Consider the following 23043-nt stretch of genomic DNA (forward strand, 5'->3'; position numbering starts at 1 on the left):
GACAAAAGACTGATACAAAGAAAACTATAAGAAATTGTTAAAAGAAATCACAGAAGACCTAAATAGATGGAAGGGCACACCATGTTCATGGAATGGAAGTCTAAATATAGTTAAGATGTCAATTCGACCTAAATTGATTTACAGATTCAATGCAATAGCAATTAAAATTCCAAAAACTTACCTTTTGGAAATAGAAAAACCAATAACCAAATTTATCTGGAAAAGCAGGGTGCCCCAAATAGCTAAAAATCCTGAGAAGAAAAAATGCAGTTGGAGGTCTCTCACTACCTGACTTTAAGTTGTATTATGAAGCTACAGTGGCCAAAACAGCATGGTACTGTCATAAAGAGAGAGATACAGACCAATGGAATAGAATAGAGTGTTCAGATATAGACCCTCTCATCTATGGACAATTGATCTTTGATAAGGCAGTCAAGCCAACTCACCTGGAACAGAACAGCCTCTTTAATGAATGGTGCCTAGAAAACTGGATATCCATATGCAAAAGAATGAAAGAGGACCCATATCTCACATGCTATACAAAAGTTAACTCAAAATCGATCAAAGATCTAAACATTAGATCTAAGACCATAACTGTTAGAAGAAAATGTAGGGGAATATCTTATAAATCTTATACTTGGAGGTGGTTTTATAGACCTTACACCCAAAGCAAGAACATTGAAGAAAGAAAAACTAAATGGGAACTCCTGAAAATTAAACACTTTTGCACATCAAAGAACTTCATCAAGAAAGTAAAAAACAGCCTAAACAATGGGAGACAATATTTGGAAACAACATATCAGATAAAAGTCAAGTATCCATAATTTATAAAGTGATTGTTCAACTCAACAACAAAAAGACAGCCAACCCAATTACAAAATGGGAAAAAGACTTGAACAGACACTTCTCAGAAGAGGAAATGCAAATGGCCAAAAGGCACATGAAGAGATGCTCAACTTCCCTGGCCATTTGAGAAATGCAAATCAAAAATGCAATGAGATATCATTTCACACCCACCAGAATGGCCATTATCAATAAAACAAAAAATGACAAGTACTGGCGAGGATATGGAGAAAGAGGCAAACTTAGTCACTGTTGGTGGGAATGTCAAAGGGTGCAACCGCTGTGGAAGGCAGTTTGGCAGTTCCTCAAAAAGCTGAATATAGAATTGCCATATGACCCAGCAATACTATTGCTAGGTATCTACTCAAAGGACAGGAGGGCAAGGACATTTGCACTCCAATATTTATAGCAGCATTATTTACAATTGTGAAGAGATGGAAATAGCCCAAATGTCCGTCAACAGACGAGTGGCTAAACAACTGGTATATACATACGATGGAATATTATGCAGCTGTAAGACAGAATAAAGTTATGAATTATGTAACAACATGGATGGACCTTGAGGACATTATGCTGAGATTAGCCAAAAACAAAAGGACAAATACTGTATGGTCTCACTGATATGACCTGACATTAGTGAATAAACTTGGAATATTTTGTTGGTAAAAAATATATATATATTATTTCACAGTTTCTGTGGGTTAGTAATTCAGTATTAGTTAACTGAATAGTTCTGGCTCAGGATCTCTCATGAAGTTTCAGTCAAGGTGTTGGCTGAGGCTACAGTCACCTGAAAAATTGACTGGGGCAGGAGGATCCATTTCCAAGAGGATTTATTCACATGGCTCTTGGCTGAAGACTGAATTCCTACTAGCTATTCTGAACAGCCTAAGCTCCTCACCACATGGGCCTAACCATAGGGTTGCTTACTTCATGACATGGCAGCTGGCTTCCTCCAGAATGAGTAATAAAAAAAAAAAAAAGAGGCCAAGGAGGAAGCTGCAATGTCTATTATGACCTCATCTTGGAAGTAACACATTGTCACTTCCCTCATATTCTACTCATTAGAAGCAAATGATTCTATCAGCCCACACTGAAGGGGAGAGGAATTAAGCTCCACTTTTTGAAGGGAGATTGTATTAGTTAGGGTTCTCTAGAGAAACAGAATCAACAGAGAACACTTGCAAATATAAAATTTATGAAAGTGTCTCACGTGACAGTAGGAATGCGGAGTCCAAAATCCACAGGGCAGGCTGCGAAGCCAATGACTCCAATGGATGGCCTGGATGAACTCCACAGGAGAGGTTCACCAGCCAAAGCAGGAATGGAACCTGTCTCCTCTGAGTCCTCCTTAAAAGGCTTCCCATGATTGCATTTAGCATCACTAATTGCAGAAGACACTCCCCTTTGGCTGATTACAAATGGAATCAGCTGTGGATGTAGCTGACGTGATCATGACCTAATCCTATGAAATGTCCTCATTGCAACAGACAGGCCAGCGCTTGCCCAATCAGATGAACAGGTACCACAACTTGGCCAAGTTGACACCTGTCCCTAACCATGACAGAGATGTATCAAATAATTTGTGTATTTATTTTGAAAACCACCTGTATTAGCTTGTTAAATGCTGCCAGAATGCAATTACCAGAAATGCAAAGGCTTTTAAAAAGGGAATTTATTAATTTACAAGTATATAGTTCTAAGGCCATAAAAACGACCAAACTATGGCACCCAGGGAAAGATATCTTGATTCAATAAAGACCAATGGGTCCAAACACCTCTGTCAACAGGAAATGCACGTGGTTGGCATCTGCTGGTCTTTGGCTTTAGTTTCAAATGGCTTCCCCAGGGACATTTTCTTTCTGCATCTCCAAATGTCTCTATCTGTGTTGGCTCTGAAGCAATTGTTCTCCAAGCATCTAAGCTTCCTCCAAAATGTTTCCCCTTTCAAAGGTCTCCAGTAAACTAATCAAGACCCACCTTGAATGGGTAGAGTTAGATTTCCAGCTAATCAAAAGGTCACACCCACAAACACATCTCCATGGAAACAATCCAATCAAAAGGCCACACCCACAATGAGCATGCCACACTCCCACATAAATAATTCAATCAAAGTTTCCACTCTAAACAATAGGCCTGCCTCTATAAGATTGAATTTGGAAAGAAAACATGGCTTTTCTAGGGTACATAACAATTTCAAACCAGCACACCACCCCATCATGTGATTTTCTTTGACCCCCAAAAATGATGACATATGTGACTTCTGGGCAGAAGCTTTAAGTATGTATGGTTTGCCTATCTCTTTTTCTTCTTCCACAAGACAGGCAATTTTCCAAATAGAAGGCCTGGATCCTGGAGTAAAGATGATTTAAAGCAGAGTTGCAGCCAACCCACAATGGTCAGGTAATTTTGAAAAAGAAATAAACCATTGTTGTTATAAGTTATTGAGATATGGGTACAGTTTGTCACCACAGCATAGCCTAGCATATCATCATTGATTTGGCAACTTTTAGTGACACTGAAAAATGTGTTAGACACTGTATGAAGTAATATCATATTCATTATTTACAAACATGGTAGCTATTATTATCCTCACTTTATAGATAAAAAGATGAAGGCACAGAGAGGCAATACATAGAATAACTAAATTGTCAGGTGTCTTTTCTCCCATTCTACTTCATTTTTCCAAACCTTCAATCTATGGACAAACAGCTTCTTTAGAGCTAAAAACAAAACCAAACAAAAACCTGCAGAATCAGAGATTTCTAGGGTTGGAAGAGATCTGAAAGATCATTTAATGTAAGTAAATCCTTCAAGAATACTGAGTTCAACAACCTTGTCATGCACAACTTCTGACTGAACCCACCACCTGAGGTAAAAAATGTATTACCTATGCCTTTGTATTGTTTGAATTATGGGAAAATTCTAATTTTTAGCTGAATCCTAATTCCTTGTAAATTGTACACACTGGTTCTGGTCATGGAGCTATAAAGAGTAAATTGTGCCCTTTTCTACTGTAAGGAAAAGATAAATTTGTAGTGTCTGTTCTGTTCAACTGATGTTGTCATTCCATGACCTTGGTAAGAAACAGTTGAAATGTGCACTCTAGCCGGGAGGACTGCCTATCTTCCCAGAAGGAGGGGTACTTTGATAAAGATATCTAGGTTCTGGAAAGCTCCTCTCAGTACCTAGCCAGTTCCCAGAAGACCCAACTGGGCCTGGTCATGCAAACTAATTGGAATTTGACCACTACTGTGTAAAAATATCATAAAAACTGCATGCAAGTGGTTGGAAGAGTAGGAGAAGAAAGGAAGAGAAAGAAAGAGGAGAATCTTATGAGAAAGAGAGAGCATCTCATCAGAATCTTATCTGGGAAAAGATGCTTTGCTGTGGATTTTAATTAAGGAGACTCTGAATGGAGCTGTCTCCAAGATTGCTGTGGGTTTTTTATTAATGAGACTTTGAATGCTACTTCCAAGACTTCCCAGCATTTCTCTTCAGATGTAGGTGCCATCTTATCTGGTGATGCAACTATACCTTAATTTTGAAAGCTCTTTAATTACTTTCCTATTAAAATCTGTTTTTATATCACTAAAGTCTGTGTTGTCTGTGAATCCGAACCTATAAATTAAATGGTCACAAATATCACATTGTCTTTCATGTGACATCTACCTGATTGGCTTTCAGGTAGTTGAAGATAATTATAAAGTCTACTGCCTCCTACCGTCATTTGACCTTTTCTTCTTTAAACTAATAGGTTTCCATCTTTCAACATTTCCTTATATTGCATGATTGCCTTTGCCCATTGCTGTATTTTTCTTTTTATCAATAGCACATTTTACCTTCTAACAAGCTACATAATGTGTTTATTATGTTTATTGTCTGTCTTGCCTCATAAAATGTAAGTTCCACAAGGAACTGGGAAGCATGAGGTTTAAATTTAATGTCCTAAATATATAACAACAAGGTTTGCTTTGATGCCAACTTAACAACTTCAATAGCATACATAAACTATTTTCCTATACCTCTCTGATCCCCCACATCTATGCAGTACTTGTCACAAATTACACTTTTTATATTATGAGTCCAAAACCATTAATTTATTATAACTATTTTATGCATTTGCCTTTTAGATCCTACAAAAAATAAAAAGTGGAATTATAAATAAAAAATACAATAGTACAAGCATTTATATTTTATCTATGTCGTTATCTTTACTGGAGATCTTTATTTCTTCATGTGGCTCCAGTCACTTGTCTTAGCATACTTTCTTTTCAAACCATAGAACTCCCTTTAGAATCTCCTGTAAGGCTGGTTTAGTAGTGATGAAGTCCCTCAGTTTTTGTTTATCTGAGAATGTCTTAATTCCTCATTTTTTTTCTTTTTTTTTGTACAGTGTATGGTGGGGGTCACATTTCATTATTTTTCCATGTAACTATCTCTCTATTGCAGCACCATTTGTTGAAATTTTTTTTTTGAGGGGGGTGGGAGTGCATGGGCTGGGAATTGAAATCAGGTCTCCCACAGGGCAGGCAAAAATTCTACCATTGAACTACTCTTGCATACCCAATTCTTCATTTTTGAGAGACAGTTTTGCCCGATATATTATTCTTGGTTGATAAATTTTTTCTTTCAGCATTTTAGATATGTCATCCTACTACCTTCTTGCCACCATGGTTTCCAATGGGAAACTGGCACTTAATCTTATTGAGGCTCCCTTGTATGTGTCATGTTGCTTCTCTCAGGCAGCTTTCAGAATTCTATCTTTGGCATTCAACAGTTTGATTATAACATGGCATGGTGTGGGTGTGTTTGGGTTTATCATGTTTAGAATTCATTGATATTCTTAGATGTGTGTATACACTTCTTTTGCTAAATTTGGATAATTTTCAGTCATTGTTTTCTGATGCAATTTTATTGAGATATATTCACATAACGTATCATCACCCAAAGTGCACAATCAGTGGTTCACAGTATCATCACATAGTTGTGCATTCATCACCACATCATTCTAGAACATTTTCCTTACTCCAAGAAAAAAGAGAGAAAATCCAAAGCTTCATTTTTGAAAGACAGTTTTGCCAGGCAGGCTCCTCAGTTTCCATTCACTTTTTTCCTTTGTTTTTTTTTTGGTCTCTGCCTCAGAGTAATTTCAATATTTTTATCTTCTTATTATTTGATTATTTATTCTGCCAACTCTAATCTGCTGTTGCTAGGGAATTTTTAATTTCTGTTCCTGCAGTCTTTAGCTCTGCTTGGTTCCTTTTCATAATTCCATCATCTCTATTGTTATTCTCTTTGTGTTCACCTATCATTTCCCTGATTTCCTTTAGTTTTTTGTCCATGTCTTCCCTTAAGTCTTTCAGCATATTTAGGACAATTTTTTAAGAAGTCTTTGTCTAGTATGTCCCAGATCTAGTCCTCCTCATTGGTGGTTTCTAATGCTTCAGTTTTCTCCTTTGCTGGTCTATCACCTCCAGTAGTTTTTTTTTTAATTGACCTGTGCCAGTGCTCTCCTTCAGGGCTCATCCATAGAATGGGTTTAGAGAATAGCTTCAGGCTAAAGTATAAAGGCCTCCTTTCTGTGCAAGCAACTTGTTATGGGTTTGCATGTGTGGCCCCAGAAATTTGTAGTTTATGTGGTTCAAAGTTCTCCTCTTCTGTAAGAAACAGTTTCCTAACCTCTATTGCAATAACCCTGTGAAACAGGTACTATAATTATTCCTGGTTTATAAATAAGAAAATAGGCTCAAAGAGATTAAATAATTAAATATCATATTCCAGATGTGATTTGATCAGTTCAAAGTGCAGAGGCCTATTTTCTTAACCTAGCTATTATTCCTCTTATACATATGACACACATTTAGTTAATAACAAAGTAGGGATTGTATCCTAATTCTTCTATTGTCTAGCCATGTATTCTTTTCACTCCACCACATTGGCTTCATTTTATGGTAATTTTTTATCCTTGTTCTGTTCTTTGGTATGGTCTTAAATGAGGTCATAAATATTGTTCTAAACATAATTATCAAGACGTGCCAGTGAACAGAACACAGCTTTCTCTAGCCTTTTTTTCCTTTTGCAGACAGATTTAAGTCAACACATTTGTTTTTGAAGAAAAAGCAGATCCTGTTCCTGAATATTATAGGCTAAGAGGGGAAATGTTTCTTTGTTGTAAAGTTTTCAAAAAGAATTGTGAGAGCCCTACCCTATCAAGATGGCGGAGTTGAAACACTTCAGGGCTCCATCCCCACCCACAGAGAAGCTTTGAACAACCAGCAATAACTGGCAGACATGTCTTTCTCAAAGCTCCAGAAAAATAGTTAAAGGATTGCAGGAACTTGGTAAGCACTGAATTAAGAAAAAGCATTAAGATCTCAAGTTGCTCTGGCTAGCCCCTCCCCCATACCTGTTACCACAAGCACAGCACTTTCTATAGAAGGGCCCATCTGTCTCTCAGCATGAATGTGATTTCTTGCAAGGAACTGGAGGACTCTTCCCCAAACCAGTTCAAAGTGGGGAGGTGGGTTAGGGTTTTTATAGGTAAAGGAAAGGATGTAGGGGTAAAAAAACTAAGCAATTTCCGTATGATTCATTTTTGTCAGAGCAGTGATGATGTTGGGTCTATTTGAGGCAAATGTCTTATCCTGTGTTGTCTCAAGCATGTCTTGTTCCAGATTCAGTGATTAAATTTAAATATTAATGTGCAGGCTCTTGTGCGCAGGGTCTTCATGGTGCTTTTCTTAGCTGATCCTTAGAAATGTTAAACTTGTATCTTTTGAGAAGGAAGTCACTGATTTACTGGGCCACAGGGTGTTCTTGATGCTATTCTGTTATCTTATTTCTATAAGTAAAATCAAGAAAGTCCGGTTAATGTCCTGAGAACTATGTACAAGGAGTAAATTGCTAACCTGAGCTAGGGTAAGCATATTCTCCAGCTATCATAACCTCAGCAGCTCAGTGTAGAGCTGGCCCACACTCCCAGTGGGGATCCCTGGTACTGGTTCCAAAGGGAGCAGAGTAACCTTCATGCACATACAGGAGTACGTATGTCTGTAAGCACTGGTAGAGGTTAATCTGCAAAGACTGGGATGGGTATTTTCTTTTGTTTTTCTTTTTTCTTTTTGGTTTGCTTCTGCCATTCAAAGAAAGCTCTGTCATAACTCTAGCTGGATTTAAGGTTAAGGAACAGATATCTCAGAGTCTAAATTCATCAATAATCCATTAATCGATATCAAAATGTCCAGATTTTTACAAAAGATTGCAAAACATACAAAGAAACAAGAAGTGATAACCCAGGCAAAGAAGATTAAAGCATTAGAAGCCATCAATGAGTAGGGATCTGGGACATTTCAGAGAAAGCTTTCTTTAAAATGGTCTTAAATATGTTTAAAGAGCTAAAGGAAAACATTGACAAAGAACTAGAGGAAATCATGAAAACAATAAATGAACACAAACAGATTATTAATATACAGATGGAGATTACGAAAAGGAACCAAACATTGCTAAAGACCACAGTCACAAAAATTAAGAACTTTCTACAAGGGTTTAACAGCAGTTTGGAGCTGGCAGAAGATCAGGGAATTTTGGAATAAGGCAATTGAAATCATCCAGTCTGAGGAGTAGAGAGAGGAAAGAATGAAGAAAAGTGAACATGTAGCCAAGAAATTAAGATTTAAGGATGATTATGGTTGCTGAATCATTATATAGATATTCTTTTCTGCTTTCTGGTATATTGGTGTAGAGAGAAGGAATTAGCTGAAGTCTTTGAACTGTAATCCAATTGCCTTGATCTCTGATAATGCCTTTATCTTGTGCCCTTGTGATTGTAAAACCATGTGACTAACCTTCACTTGTACCCATCTATCCAGTTTTTGTTTGTTTGTTTGTTTTTGTTTTTGATTTTAGAGTCTTGTGATCACTGAAGACAGCCCCTAATGTTTATTAATGAAGGATCTTGGGTCAGCCCAGAACTAACTCACCTCAAGTCCAAAGTTATCTTGATAACCAAAGTGGAATTTAGCCAAAATGGGCCTGCCTGACAAGTGCAGTAGCTTAGACTTTAACCTCTAAGTTATCTATACCTCAATATAATACTGAAAATTACACCCATCATCATATTAAGGTGGCCATTTTCTTGTATATGTTCTGTGACTAAGCATATAATCAGTCTGCACATGCTCAATGATTATATCACCTCTAATTACATCACCTGGGGCCACTCTGCTCATTATCATAACCTCTCCAGCACAACACTGTTAAATCCTACTGCCAGCAATCCCTTGCTCCATGCAGCACGACTTGAATGATTTTCCACAGCATTCTATAGGAAAACTTGGTAGCTGTTTTCTATATGTGGGGTAAATTATGGAACAGCTTAAGTCTCTCATGCCACCACCCAACAGACTGAGCCAGACAAACATGTTCCCAGTATGTGCATGAGGACCAGGGATCAGCACTGGGAGCATGGGCCAGGACCAAGTCAAGTTGGTAAGAGGAATGGGGAAAGGGGCCAGCCTGAGTGGTATGAGATTACTTTCTGGAGTTTTTAGAATGATGTTTCTGCCAGTTCTTGTTGGTTGTTCAGAGCTTCAACCCTTAAGCATCTCACACTGTCATCTTGATTGGGGTGGGCCTTACCAACTCAGAGTTTCTTTAGGATTTGATAACAATGATTGTGGTGATGGTTGCATGACTCCTGACCCTTCATGGGTGAGGACAGTGGCGAAGGGACATTAGCCTGAGGTTTCTCCTCATTTTGCTTGAAGAAGGATTTGGCTTCTTTGGATGCAGCATCCAATTCCTTAGTCACCCTGACTTCTTTATCCACAAAATCAAACACTTGGGGATTTTAATATTTTCTATATCTTTAGGTTTCTCTAGCTCTTCTGCTCTGACCTACAATTACTTGAACTCATCTCTTCAGAGTCTTCTCTTAACATGTGTACTAGGAGGCACTTTTGATTTTGGTCCCACATCATTGAGGAAGCTGGCCTAGAGTTCATCCTCCTTCATTTTTCTTTCATCCTCTGACCTAATGCCTTTGTCTTGGTCTGCAACTGTGTCTTTGTCCTCATTGCTGCTTCCTCCAGATTCTGTCTTAGAATCCTCCTCCTCTTCATCTTCTAATGGGAGGCTGTCTTGCTTTCTCTTCCTAGCCAGAAAGAAAGTCTTCTCTAAGACTTTCTTTTTCTCCCTTTAGGTTTTCTGTTTCTGCTCTTCACCATCCACTTCATCTTCCTTCACTAATTCAATTTACATCATCTTCACTATACTCTCCACCCAAAGGCATGTAGTCTTAGTCTTCCTCCGAGGTGGAGAAGTCTTTGGAGTTGAATTTCTCCATGTTGCTGTCACCCAACCCACAGGACCACAGCAGCTGTCTGCAAAGGCAATGTGCAAGGGAGAAATCATAGAGCTGCAAAAGCAGAGGCTAGAGAGGCCCTGGCTATGCCAAGTGCTACCAGATATTTGTTTGTTTGTTTGTTTGTTTGTTTTGATATGGGCAGGCTCCGGGAATCCAACCTGGGTCTCTGGCATGGTAGGTGAGAATTCTGCCACATAGCTACTTTTGCACTGTACCAGCCATTGGTTTTTTGTTTGTTTGTTTGTTTTTTAACCAGCCATTATTTTTTTAATAGTCTCTCTGCTCCTTTCTCTCTTCTCCTGGGGCTTCCTTGTGTATATTGGTACTCCTGATGGTTCCACAGGCTTTGTTTGTTACTGGGCAGAGGCAGTGGATTCTTTGCCTGATGCACCCAATAACCAATTCCTGAGACACTAGGGTTTCAAAGAAAGAAACAGTTTATTGCTAGGTCTGAAGCAGATCAGTGGCCTATAGGCCCAAAAATCTGTCTCCCCACACTGCAGTAATTCTGTTACTTTTATGGTATCAAAAGATGAGCAGTTCCACCATCTTGATAGGGTAGGGCTCTCACAATTCTTTTTGAAAACTTTACAACAAAGAAACATTTCCCCTCTTAGCCTATAATATTCAGGAACAGGATCTGCTTTTTCTCCAAAAACAAATGTGTTGACTTAAATCTGTCTGCAAAAGGAAAAAAAGGCTAGAGAAAGCTGTGTTCTGTTCACTGGCATGTCTTGATAATTACGTTTAGAACAATACTTATGACTTCATTTAGGACCATACCAAAGAACAGAACAAGGATAAAAAAAAATGCCACAAAATGAAGCCAATGTGGTGGAGTGAAAAGAATACATGGCTAGAAAATAGAAGAATTAGGATCCAATCCCTACTTTGTTATTAACTAAATGTGTGTCATATGTATAAGAGGAATAATAGCTAGGTTAAGAAAATAGGCCTCTGCACTTTGAACTGATCAAATCACATCTGGAATATGATATTTAATTATTTAATCTCTTTGAGCCTATTTTCTTATTTATAAACCAGGAATAATTATAGTACTTGTTTCACAGGGTTGCTGCAATAGAAAAATTTTAAAATGCATTAAGAGCTTAGCAGAGTGTTCAAAAGGAAACACTCAATAAAATTAGCTGTAATAACATAGCCATAATTGAAAAAATTTTAGTGCTCTAAAATATATGAAATGCTTAGAAGTTTTATAAACTGAAGACCCACTTTCTCAAGGTCATTTTATTTTCCTAAAGTGTATATTTAATTTTCAAGAGTGATCTCAAGTGCTAATATTCTAGGCAGTGTTAAACAAATTAAGGCATACTCTATTTATACTTTCCAAGATCATAAAAGCTCTGTTTACAGCTCTCTCATCAGGTTCTATCTTTCCATGCTACAGTTTTATTGTTTAGATGGCTCACATATTCTATTGTTAATACTCTTAAGCACATAGATAGAAATAAGAATAGGAATTAACTTGGTTAAATCACTAGGATACTTCAGTGTTTTGGATAAATTATTTCCTCTTCATAAAAATATAAATCATTAAGGAATTTCTCTTTGGGGAGAAAGCAGACTATTTGATTTTATTTTATGGTGTAGCACCAATTTAAAGCTAGATTTAACAATGAAAATAGAATTTTCTTAAATGGAACACTTAACATTCTCTTCACAATGACCATCAATAAATCTGTAGAAGCATTTATTTGGTGTCCCCTAGAAGCAGAGAACTGTGATAAAATCCATGGGAAATTTCAGAGACAAATATATAGTTGCTACTTTTAAGATTCTTATGGTTTCATAGAGGAGACTAAATAATTCATAATAAGTACACTGGAACCTATTTACTGTTGAGAGAGATGAAGCATGAAACAGTTCTTTTTGGACAGTAATTCATTGCAATTTAGTTTATGGAGTAAATAGAAGAAATGGGAGAACCAGAGACATTAATCTAACTAAGATCACAGAGACAATCAGTTGTAGAAAAATGACTTAAGCCCAGGTCTCCTAATTTCATATATAAGACAGTCTCATAGTATTAACCTTGAAGATAACATCTTCAGACCTCAGAATATCTATGACACTCATTCAATTCAGAATAAAAAAATATCTAGGAAGACTGACTAGAACTCAGAAGGTAGTAATGCTCAAGCATTCCACTTTATTTCTCATATTATGGAAAGGGTAGAGCCTGTAGCACTCCAAACTAAATGTGACACTTCAAATAAAATGGGGTTATTATTCACTAATTTTCTCCAGGACTTCTCTACAAAGAAAATTCTTAACATCATTTTATATTACGGGTCTGAATGGAAACTAAAAATACTCATTCTTCTTTTTTCCTTTTTTTAGTACTTTAGTTGTTTATCAAGGTAATAAATGTACATACTTTTAAAAAGTCAAGTGGAGTGGGGTGGGGTGCAAGGGTAGTTCAGTGGTAGAAGTCTCACCTACCATGTGGGAGACCTGGGTTTGATTCCCAGCCACGCACTTCCCAAACAAACAAATGAAAAAACAAACCAACAAAAAATTCAACAAATGGTGCTGCAATAAGGGGATACTCACATGAAAAAAGAATGAAATGCATCCCCCACCATACAAAAATAAAAAGCTAAGTGGTACTGCAAGACCAATAAGGCCTTTCTAAACCATGAGACATCCTCCCAGATTCTTTCACTTAATTATTTTCATACTTCACTGTCATTTTCCCAAATAAAATACTTATACTACTATATCTTGTTACAACACAGCTCAGTCCTAAGACAAAAGAATACACCTGGTACAAAGTTAGGCATTAATTTATTTGGATTTACAGACCGAAGAAGATCTTCCATGTTGGCAAGCCAGCCATGGAAAATGAAGGGTGGCCTCCACAAAAGGAGGGGAGTGCCAGAGAGTGGCTAAATACGGGTTCAGGACAAAAAAAAAATTTCATAGGGCATGACAACAGAGTTTCAGCAGAGTCTCATGACACAAGAGTTTGGAGGTTTTTTATTAGCAGTGATCAGGGGAGGGGAGTTTTAATGCCTTGTTTTTGATACCATTTGTACATTCTTTCCCCCCGAGGAGGTCTGATGACCTTTAATGTCTGTCCCGGTCACATAGGTGGTTACGTGCAATGACTTGCTGTCAATATGGAGAGGAATGCTATCAATATCAAGGGGGAGATCCTGGGCCCTGGATCCCTACAATGTTAATGTATAAATTTTAAGCAGTGTCTAATGTGAAAGATGAGGATTTAATACCACATACTATCTCTTTCTCCAACATTTTAATGTTATATCACCATACATTAAATAATGTTTCATGTTAACCTTATGATAACTAAACAAGTGTGTTTTGCTTCTGAATCAATGAATTGTATTACAATTACATTTCCTTTCTTGTACAACTTTTTGTTCTTGGAATTAAAAATTGCCTTTTTTCCCCCTGTTTTCCAAGTTTTCTGTAACATTATCACTAATTTTTCCAGAAATTTTTCCCAAAATCAATTGACCAGGTTCAAGGGGTCCAAGATGGTGTCTTAGTGAGGTGTGGGATTTAATTCCTCCTCCAGAGCAGCTAGTAAATAGTCAGGAACAGTACAGAACAACTGCTGGGGCCACATCAGCAACCAGACACACAGAGTACCCCAGTCTGGACAAGTTGGACCTGCTATGAGCCCACCCAGAACTGTGAGTCCCCCATGCCACAGTGGCCAGCACCCCTCACCCACAGGCTGCTTCCCAGAAGGGAAAGAAAGAGACTTTACCAGCAGCAGGGGCTGAGCCCAAGAAAGCTCCAATTGTGGAATTAATTAACAAATTCTGACTACTAAAAATAGGCCTCCAGCTCAGCTGAACCTCGAGTAAAAGCTGAGGTTGCTGGGTTTTGCCCCAGTGCAGAGGGGGCAGGGCTGATGGAAAAAGACAAAAAAACAAACAAACAAGCAAACAAACCAAAAAACCAGAGAAGTTTTTGGATTGGACAGCACAAAATACTTGAAAGGGTCTGGGTCCTGAAGGAAAGTAGGGGGCACATAGGACCTGGAGATACACAAAGCAATGTGCCAACTTAATCTCTTGATTGGCAAACCCAAGGAACTGGGGTCTTGTTCTGAAAAGGATTGTTTTCTTTTCTTTTTTTTTTTGTGGCTGTGTTTCTACAGCTTGACTACTCTTCAGATACAGCTGCAGGGCTTCAAAGGCTCCAACTGCCCCAGGCAAGGGCAGAATAAAGCTTGTCCAAGACTTTGTCTGGAGCCTGTGCCTTCCCCAGGAGAGGGGTAGGGCCCAGCTCAGGTGGAATTCCTTCCTCAAGGAATTCAGACCCCAGGGTCAGGAAAACTGAAGTGATTAAAGCCAGCCTACAACCTGTCCTCTGTCACAACAACACCCCCAGGTGGCAGAGTCTGCTGAAGTTAAAGGTATCACATTATCTCATGCTGGTGGGACCCACAGGCAGACAAGTGCCACATACTAGGCAGGATAGGAAAAACACAGAGTCTAGAGGCTTCATAAGGAAAGTCTTTCAACCTGCTGGGTCTCACCCTTAGGGAAAACTGAGGCAGGTGACCCTTTCCTCCTGAGAGGAGGCCAGTTTGGTCTGAGAAAATCTGACTAAGGTCTATAATACCTAAGTAGACCCGCCTAAAGGAAGAAAAAAAAAGGCACCATACAGGCAGAGCAAGAAACAAGAAAACAAGAACTGAAAATTTCTGATCTGTTAAACAAAACCTAAGCTAGAGGTCTAGAATAAGCTGAACTGAATGTCAAAGAACAGACAGACAACAAAGCTGTTCTAGTTTGCTAGCTGCTGGAATGCAATATACCAGAAATCGAATGGCTTTTAAAAGGGGGAATTTAATAAGTTGCTAGTTTGCAGTTCTAAGACTGAGAAAATGTCCCAGTTAAATCAAATCCAAAGAAATGTCCAATCAAAGGCATCCATCCAGGGAAATATACCTTGTTCAAGAAGGCTGATGAAGTTCAGGGCTTCTCTCTCAAGCAAGAAGGCACATGTTGAACACGGTCAGGGCTTCTCTCTCATCTGGAAGGACACATGGCAAACACGGTGTCATCTGCTAGCTTCTTCTCTCCTGGCTTCTAGTTTCATGAAGCTCCCCAGGAGGCATTTTCCTTATTCATCTCCAAAAGTCACTGGCTTGTGGACTCTCTGCTTCATGGTGCTGCAGCATTCTCTGCTCTCTCTGAATCTCCCATTCTCCAAAATGTTTCCTCTTTTATAGGACTCCAATAAATCAATCAAGACCCAGCCAAATGGGTGGAGACATATCGTCACCTAATCCAGTTTAACAACCACTCTTGACTAAATCACATCATCCAGGGAGATGATCTGATTAGAGTTTCAAACGTACAGTATTGAATATGGATTATTCTACCTTTATAAAATGGGATTTTTATTAAAACATGGCTTTTCTAGGGGGCATACCTCCTTTCAAACCAGCACAAAAACCATCCAGCAAGAAAATCCTAGGTGAAAATAATCTCCAGAATAAACTAATTAAGGAAATTAAATGCCCAGACACCAACAAAAAATAATGAATCATAATAGGAAGATTGAAGATATGGCCCAGTCAAAGTAACAAACCAACAATTTAAATGAGATTCAGGAGTTGAAACAATTATTTCAGAATGTTTGAACAGGCATGGAAAACCTCATCAAAAATCAAATCAATGAATTGAGGTAGGATATAAAGAACTCAAGGAAAGAATAAAAAGAAGAAATAGAAAGTCTGATGAAACAAATCACAGAATTTATGGGAATAGAAGGCACAGCAGAAGAGATGAAAAATACAATGGAAACCTACAATGTTAGATTTTAGGAGGCAGAAGATAGGATTAATGAACTGGAGGATGGGACATCTGAAATCTGACAAGCAAAAGAAAATACAGGGCAAAGAATGTAAAAATATGAGCAGAGACTCAGGGAATTGAATGGCAACATGAAGCACACAAATATACATATGGTGGGTGCACCAGAAGGAGAAGAGAAGGGAAAAGGGGGAGAAAAACTAATGGAGGAAATTATCATTGAAAATTCCCAACTCTTATGAAAGACTTAAAATTACAGATCCAAGAAGTGCAGCATACCCCAAACAGAATAGATCCAATTAGATGTACTCCAAGACACTTACTAATCAGAATTTCAGATGTCAAAGAGAAAGGGAATCTTGAAAGCAGCAAGAAAAAAGCAATCCATCACATACAAGGGAAGCCCAATAAGACTATACGTAGAAACCATGGAAGTGAGAAGACAGTGGTATGATATATTTAAGATACTAAAAGAGAAAAACTGCCAACCAAGAATTCTATATCCAGCAAAACTGTCCTTCAAAATGAGGGAGAAATTAGAACATTTTCAGACAAAAAAATCACTGAGAGAATTTGTGACCAAGAGACCAGCTCTGCAAGAAATACTAAAGGGAGTGCTAGAGGCAGATATGAAAAGACAGGAGAGTGATGTGTGGAGAAGAGTGTAGAAAGGAAGACTAATAGTAAAAGTAAAAAGAAGAAAAATTAGATATAACATATAAAATCCAAAAGGCAAAATGGTAGAAGAAAGTACTACCCATACAGTAATAACACTATTGTTATTAGTGTTAACACTAATCAAAAGACATAGACTGGCAGAATGGATTTAAAAACAGGAACCATCTATATGCTGTCTACAGAAAACACATCTTAGACCCAAGGATAAACATAGGTTGAAAGTGAGAGGTTGGGAAAAGATATTTCATGTTGCTTCCTATGGAACAGAGCTTGAAGGATATTAAGGAACGATGAGAAAGAAAGACAGATGGGATCAGGGAGTCTGAAGATCAGCCATAACAAACAACAGAAAACTTTATTCTTAATCAGATCCAGCCTATATATTACAGGGTGACAAAAGGCATGCATGCATTTCTTGAGGAATCAGAGTGCTTAATTTTCAGTGCTCTCTTACTTCATACTTAATATAACCATTTGGGGTAAACATTCTCTTCCTCCCAGACTGCTCTACATAACAATCTCCACAGTTTACTGTAGCCACCACCCTGACGCCAGCTGCTCCCAACAAATTCTGCAGGTCTTGTTTTAACCCTTGACTCCTACAATTTCATGCAAACAACAATCAGAAAAGAGCAGGAGTAGCTATACTAATGTCCAAGAGACAAAGAAGGACACTATGTATTAATAAAAGGAACAATTCAACAAGAAGACATAACAATCATAAATATTTATGCACTGAGCCAGAGTGCTCCAAAATGCATGAGGCAAACACTGAAAAGAGAAATAGACACATCTACCATAATAGTTGGAGATGTGTATTTCCTGCTATCATCAATGGACAGAACATCTAGACAGAGGGCCAATAAAGAAACAGAAAATTTGAATAATTAAATAAATGCACTAGACTGAACAGACATTTATAGAACAGTACACCCCACAACAGCAGGATACACCTTTTTCTCAAGTGCTCGTGGATCATTAACAAGGACAGAACATATGCAGGCTCACAAAGCAAGTCTCAATTAATTTAAAAAGATTGAAATCATACAAAACACTTTCTCAGATCATAAGGGAATGAAGTTGGAAATCAATAATAGGCAGAGTGCCAGAAAATTCACAAATATGTGGAGGCTCAACAACACACTCTTAAACCACCAGTGGGTTTTTTAATTTTAGGAAATTAAAAAAGAAATCAGTAAACATCTTGAGGCAAACAAAAATGAAAACACAACATATCAAAATTTATAGGATGCAGCAAACGCAGTGTAAAGAGGGGAAATTATTGCCCTGAATGCCTATATCAAAAAAGAAGAAAGAGCAAAAATCAAGGAATTAACTGCTCCCTTGGAAGAGATAGAGAAAGAAAAGCAAACTAACTCCAAAGCAAGCAAAGGGATAGAAATAATGAAGAACAGAACAGAAATAAATGAAATTGAGAACATTAAAACAATTGAGAAAATCAACAAAACCAGAACTTGGTTCTATAAGAAAATCAACAAGATTGATAGACCCTGTGCTGGTTTGAAAGGATGTATGTCCCCTAGAAAAGCCATGTTTTAATCAAAATCCCATTTTGTAAAGGCAGAATAATCCCTATTCAATATTGTATGTTTGAATCTGTAATTAGATTATTTCCCTGGAGATGTAACCCAATCAAGAGTGGTTGTTAAATTGGATTCGGTGATGACATGTCTCCACCTATTTGGGTGGGTCTTGATTAGTTTCTGAAGTCCTATAAAAGAAGAAACATTTTGGAGAATGAAAGATTCAGAGACAGCAGAGCAGAACAACATAGCCATGAGAAGCAGAGTCCACCAGTCAGAGATCTTTGGAGATAAAGACAGAACATGCCTCCCAGGGAGCTTCATGAAACAGGAAGCCAGGAGAAGAAGCTAGCAGATGACGCCACGCTCACTATGTGCCCTCCCATATGAGAGGAACCCTGACCATGTTCACCATGTGCCTTTCCAGATGAGAGAGAAACTCTGACTGTGTTCACCATGTGCCTTCTCACTTGAGAGAGAAACCCTGACCTTCATTGGCCTTCTTGAACCAAGGTATCTTTCCCTGGATGCCTTAGATTGGACATTTCTATAGACTTGTTTTAATTGGGATATTTTCTCGGCCTTAGAACTGTAAACTAGCAACTTATTAAATTCCCCTTTTTAAAAGCCATTCCATTTCTGGTATATTGCATTCTGCAGCTAGCAAACTAGAAGAGACCCTTAGCAAAGTTGAAAAAAAGAAGAAGAGAAAGGATACAAATAAATAAAATCAGAAATGGAAGAGGAGTCATAACCACTGACTCCACAGAAATAAAGGAGGTAATGAGAGGATTCTATGAACAACTTTATGCTAATAAACTAGACAATGTAGATGAAATGGACCACCTCCTAGATGGGCATGAACAACCAATGTTGACTCAAGAAAAAATAGACGACCTCAACAAAACAATCACAAGTAAAGGAATTGAATTAGTCATTAAGAAGCTCCCCAAAAAGAAAAGTCCAGGACCAGATGGCTTCACATGTGAATTCCACTAAACATTCCAGAAAGAATTAATACCAATCCTGCTCAAACTCTTCAAAAAAATTGAAGAGGAGGGAAAGCTAGCTAACTCATTCTATGAAGGTAACATCACCCTCATAGCAAAGCCAGATAAAGATACCACAAGAAAAGAAAATTACAGACTAATCTCTCTAATGAATATAGATGTAAAAATCCTCAGCAAAAATTCTTGCAAATCGAATCCAGCAGCAATTGAGAAGAATTATACATCATAATCAAGGATTCATCCTAGGTATGCAAGGATGGTTCAACATAAAAGAAAATCAATTAATGTAATACACCATATCAACAAATCAAAGCAGAAAAGCCACATGATCATCTCAATTGATAAAGAAAAGGCATTTGACAAAATTCAACACCTTTTCTTGTTGAAAACACTTGAAAGGATAGGAATAGAAGGGAACTTCCTCAACGTGATAAAGGGAATATATGAAAACCCACAGCTAACATCATCTCCAAGGAGGAAAAACTGAAAACTTTCCCCCTAAGATCAGGAACAAGACAAGAATGTCCACTATCACCATTTTTATTCAACATTGTGTTGGAAGTTCTAGCCAGAGCAATTAGACAAGAAAAAGAAATACAAGGCATCAAAATTGGAAAGGAAGAAGTAAAACTCTTGCTGTTTGCAGATGATATGATACTATATGTTAAAACCCCTGAAAAATCCACAGCAAAACTACTAGAGCTAATAAATGAGTACAACAAAGTGGCAGATTATAAAATCAACATTCAAAAATCTGTAGTTTGAACTACAGATTGTAGTAATGAACCATCTGAAGGGGAAATCAAGAAAAAATTCCATTTAAAATTGCAACCAAAAGAATAATATATTTAGATATAAATTTAACTAAGGATACAAAAGGCCTGTACAAAGAAAACTACAAGAAATTGCTAAAGGAAATCACAGAAGACCTAAATAAATGGAAGGGTATACCATGTTCATGGATTGGAAGACTAAATATATTTAAAATGTCAATTCTACCTAAATTAATTTATAGATTCAATGCAATACCAATTAAAGTCCCAAAAACTTACTTTCAGAAATAGAAAAACCATAACCAAATTTATCTAGAAGGGCAGTATCCTGGTTTGAAAGGATGTACGTACCCTAGAAAAGCCATATTTTAATTCTAATCCCATTTCATAAAAGGAGCCGTTTCTTCGAATCTCTATTCACTATTGTATGTTTGAAACTGTAATTAGATCATCTCCCTGGATATGGGGTTTAATCAAGAGTGGTTGTAAAGCTAGATTACCTGGAGGTGTGTCTCCACCCATTCGAGTGGGACTTCATTAGTTTCTGGAGTCCTATAAAAGAGGAAACATTTTGGAGAATGAGAGAGATTCTGAGAGAGCAGAACCTTGCAGCCATGAGAAGCAGAGTCCACCAGCCAGTGACCTTTGGAGATGAAGAAGGAAAATGCCCCCTGGGAAGTTTCATGAAACAGGAAGCCAAGACAGAAAGCTAGCAGATGACGTCATGTTCACCACATGCCTTTCCAGATGAGAGAGAAACCCTGACTGTGTTCACCATGTGCCATCTCACTTGAGAGAGAAACCCTGAGCTTCACCAGCCTTCCTGAACCAAGGTATCTTTCCCTGGATGCTTTGGATTGGACATTTCTATAGACTGGCTTTAATTGGGACATTTTCTTGGCCTTAGAACTGTAAACTAGCAACGTATTAAATTCCCCTTTTAAAAAGCCATTCCATTTCTGGTATATTGCATTCTGGCAGCTAGCAAACTAGAACAGGCAGGGTGCCCCAAATAGGTAAAAGTATCCCGAGAAAGAAAAATGAAGTTGGCGGTCTCACACTACCTAACTTTAAAGCATATTATGAAGCTACAGTGGTCAATACAGCATGGTACTGGCATAAAGATAGATATACTGTCCAATGGAATAGAATAGAGTGTTCAGATATAGACACACTCATCTATGGACAATTGATCTTTGATAAGGCAGTCAAGCCAACTCACCTGGGACAAAACAGTCTCTTCAATAAATGGTGCCTAGAAAACTGGATATCCACATGCAAAAAGAATGAAAGATGATCCATATCTCACACCCTATACTAAAATTAACTCAAGCTGGATCAAAGACCTAAACATTAGCTCTAAGACCATAAAACTTTTAGAAGAAAATGGAGGGAAATATCTTATAAATCTTATAACAGGAGGCGGTTTCCTAGATCTTATACCCAAAGCATGAGCATTGAAGAAAGAAATGGATAAATGGGAACTCCTCAAATGAAACACTTTTGTGCGTCAAAGAACTTTGTTAAGAAAGTAAAAAGACAGCCTACACAATGGGAGACAATATCTGGAAATGACATATCAGACAAGGGTCTAGTATCCAGAATATATAGAGATTGTTCAACCCAACAACAAAAATACAAACAACCCAGTTACAAAATGGGCAAAAGACATGAATAGACACTTCTCAGAAGAGGAAATACAAATGACTAAAAGGCACATGAAAAAATGCCCAATTTCCCTGGCTATTAGGGAAATGCAACTCAAAACCACAATGAGATATCTCATTCCCACCAGAATGGCCATTATCAATAAAACAAAATGAGAAGTGCTGGAGAGGATGTGGAAAAAGGGCACATTTATCCACTGTTGGTGGGAATGTAAAATGTTACAACTGCTGTGGAAGGCAGGTGGTTCCTCAGGAAGCTAAGTATAGAATTGCCATAGGATTCAGCAATACCATTGCTAGGTATCTATTCAGAGGGCAAAGACACAAATGGAAATTTGCACACCAATGTTTATAGCAGCATTATTTACAATTGCCAAGAGATGGAAACAGCCCAAATGCTCATCAACAAATGAGTGGTTAAAAAAGCTGTAGTGTTTACATGTGATGTAATATCACATAGCTGTCAGACAGAATAAAGTCATGAAGCATGTAACAACATGGATGGACCTTGAGGATATTATGCTGAGTGAGATTAGTCAGAAACAAAAGGACAAATGCTGTATGGCCTCACTGATATAAACTAGCATTAATGAATGAACTTGGAGAATTTCAATTAAGAACAGAGGCCAACAGAAGATAGAAATAGGGCAGACTTTGGTAATTGGAGCTGAAGGGATTCAGACTGTGCAACAGGACTGATTGTAAAAATTCAGAAATGGGTAGCACACTACTACCTAATTGTAGCACAATAATGTTAGTGCACTGAATGAAGCTGAATATGAGAATGATAGAGGGAGGAGGGCTGGGGGCACAAATGAAACCAGAAGGAAAGATAGATGATAAAAACTGAGATGGTATAATCTAGGAATGCCTAGAGTGTACAATGATAGTGACTAAATGTACAAATTAAAAAATGTGTTTGCATGAGGAAGAACAAAGGAATGTCAATACTGCAGGGTGTTGAAAATAGATGGTAATTCATATTTTAACACTTTAACTTATGGGTGAGACTAAAGCAAGAAATGTTTATTTGGTACAAAATTTATATTTTGACTAATGCATTTCCTAATATAACTTATATGGACAGTTTAATTGAAGACCATAAGCACATGGAAACTTGAATAGGACATGGATTTTGTAGGTTTGTCCAGTGTGATGCCCCAATAAATCCCAGAGTGATTTAAACAGTGAAGACAAAAGTATTTGCAAAGTCCCCTTGGGGCAATGGTGAGAAAGGGGGAATATTCAACTTCCCCATTTGGAGAATTCTTGATATTCTCACAAGCAGTGGGGACAACCAAATCAATAGGTCAAGCCCTCAATCTTGGGGTTTGTTCAC

At 37.8% G+C, this 23043-nt stretch overlaps 1 long non-coding RNA gene and 1 pseudogene across 16 annotated transcripts in view; both read right to left on the reverse strand.

The window, feature by feature from the left end:
• Positions 1-23043, reverse strand: part of LOC143642507 (uncharacterized) — a 145466-nt gene that overhangs the window by 106032 nt on the left and 16391 nt on the right. The window lies entirely within an intron of this gene.
• Positions 1835-11212, reverse strand: LOC143642491 (craniofacial development protein 1 pseudogene; annotated as a pseudogene).

The sequence above is a fragment of the Tamandua tetradactyla genome, chromosome 1 (genome assembly GCF_023851605.1).
Source record: "Tamandua tetradactyla isolate mTamTet1 chromosome 1, mTamTet1.pri, whole genome shotgun sequence".
Taxonomy (NCBI): Eukaryota; Metazoa; Chordata; class Mammalia; order Pilosa; family Myrmecophagidae; genus Tamandua; species Tamandua tetradactyla.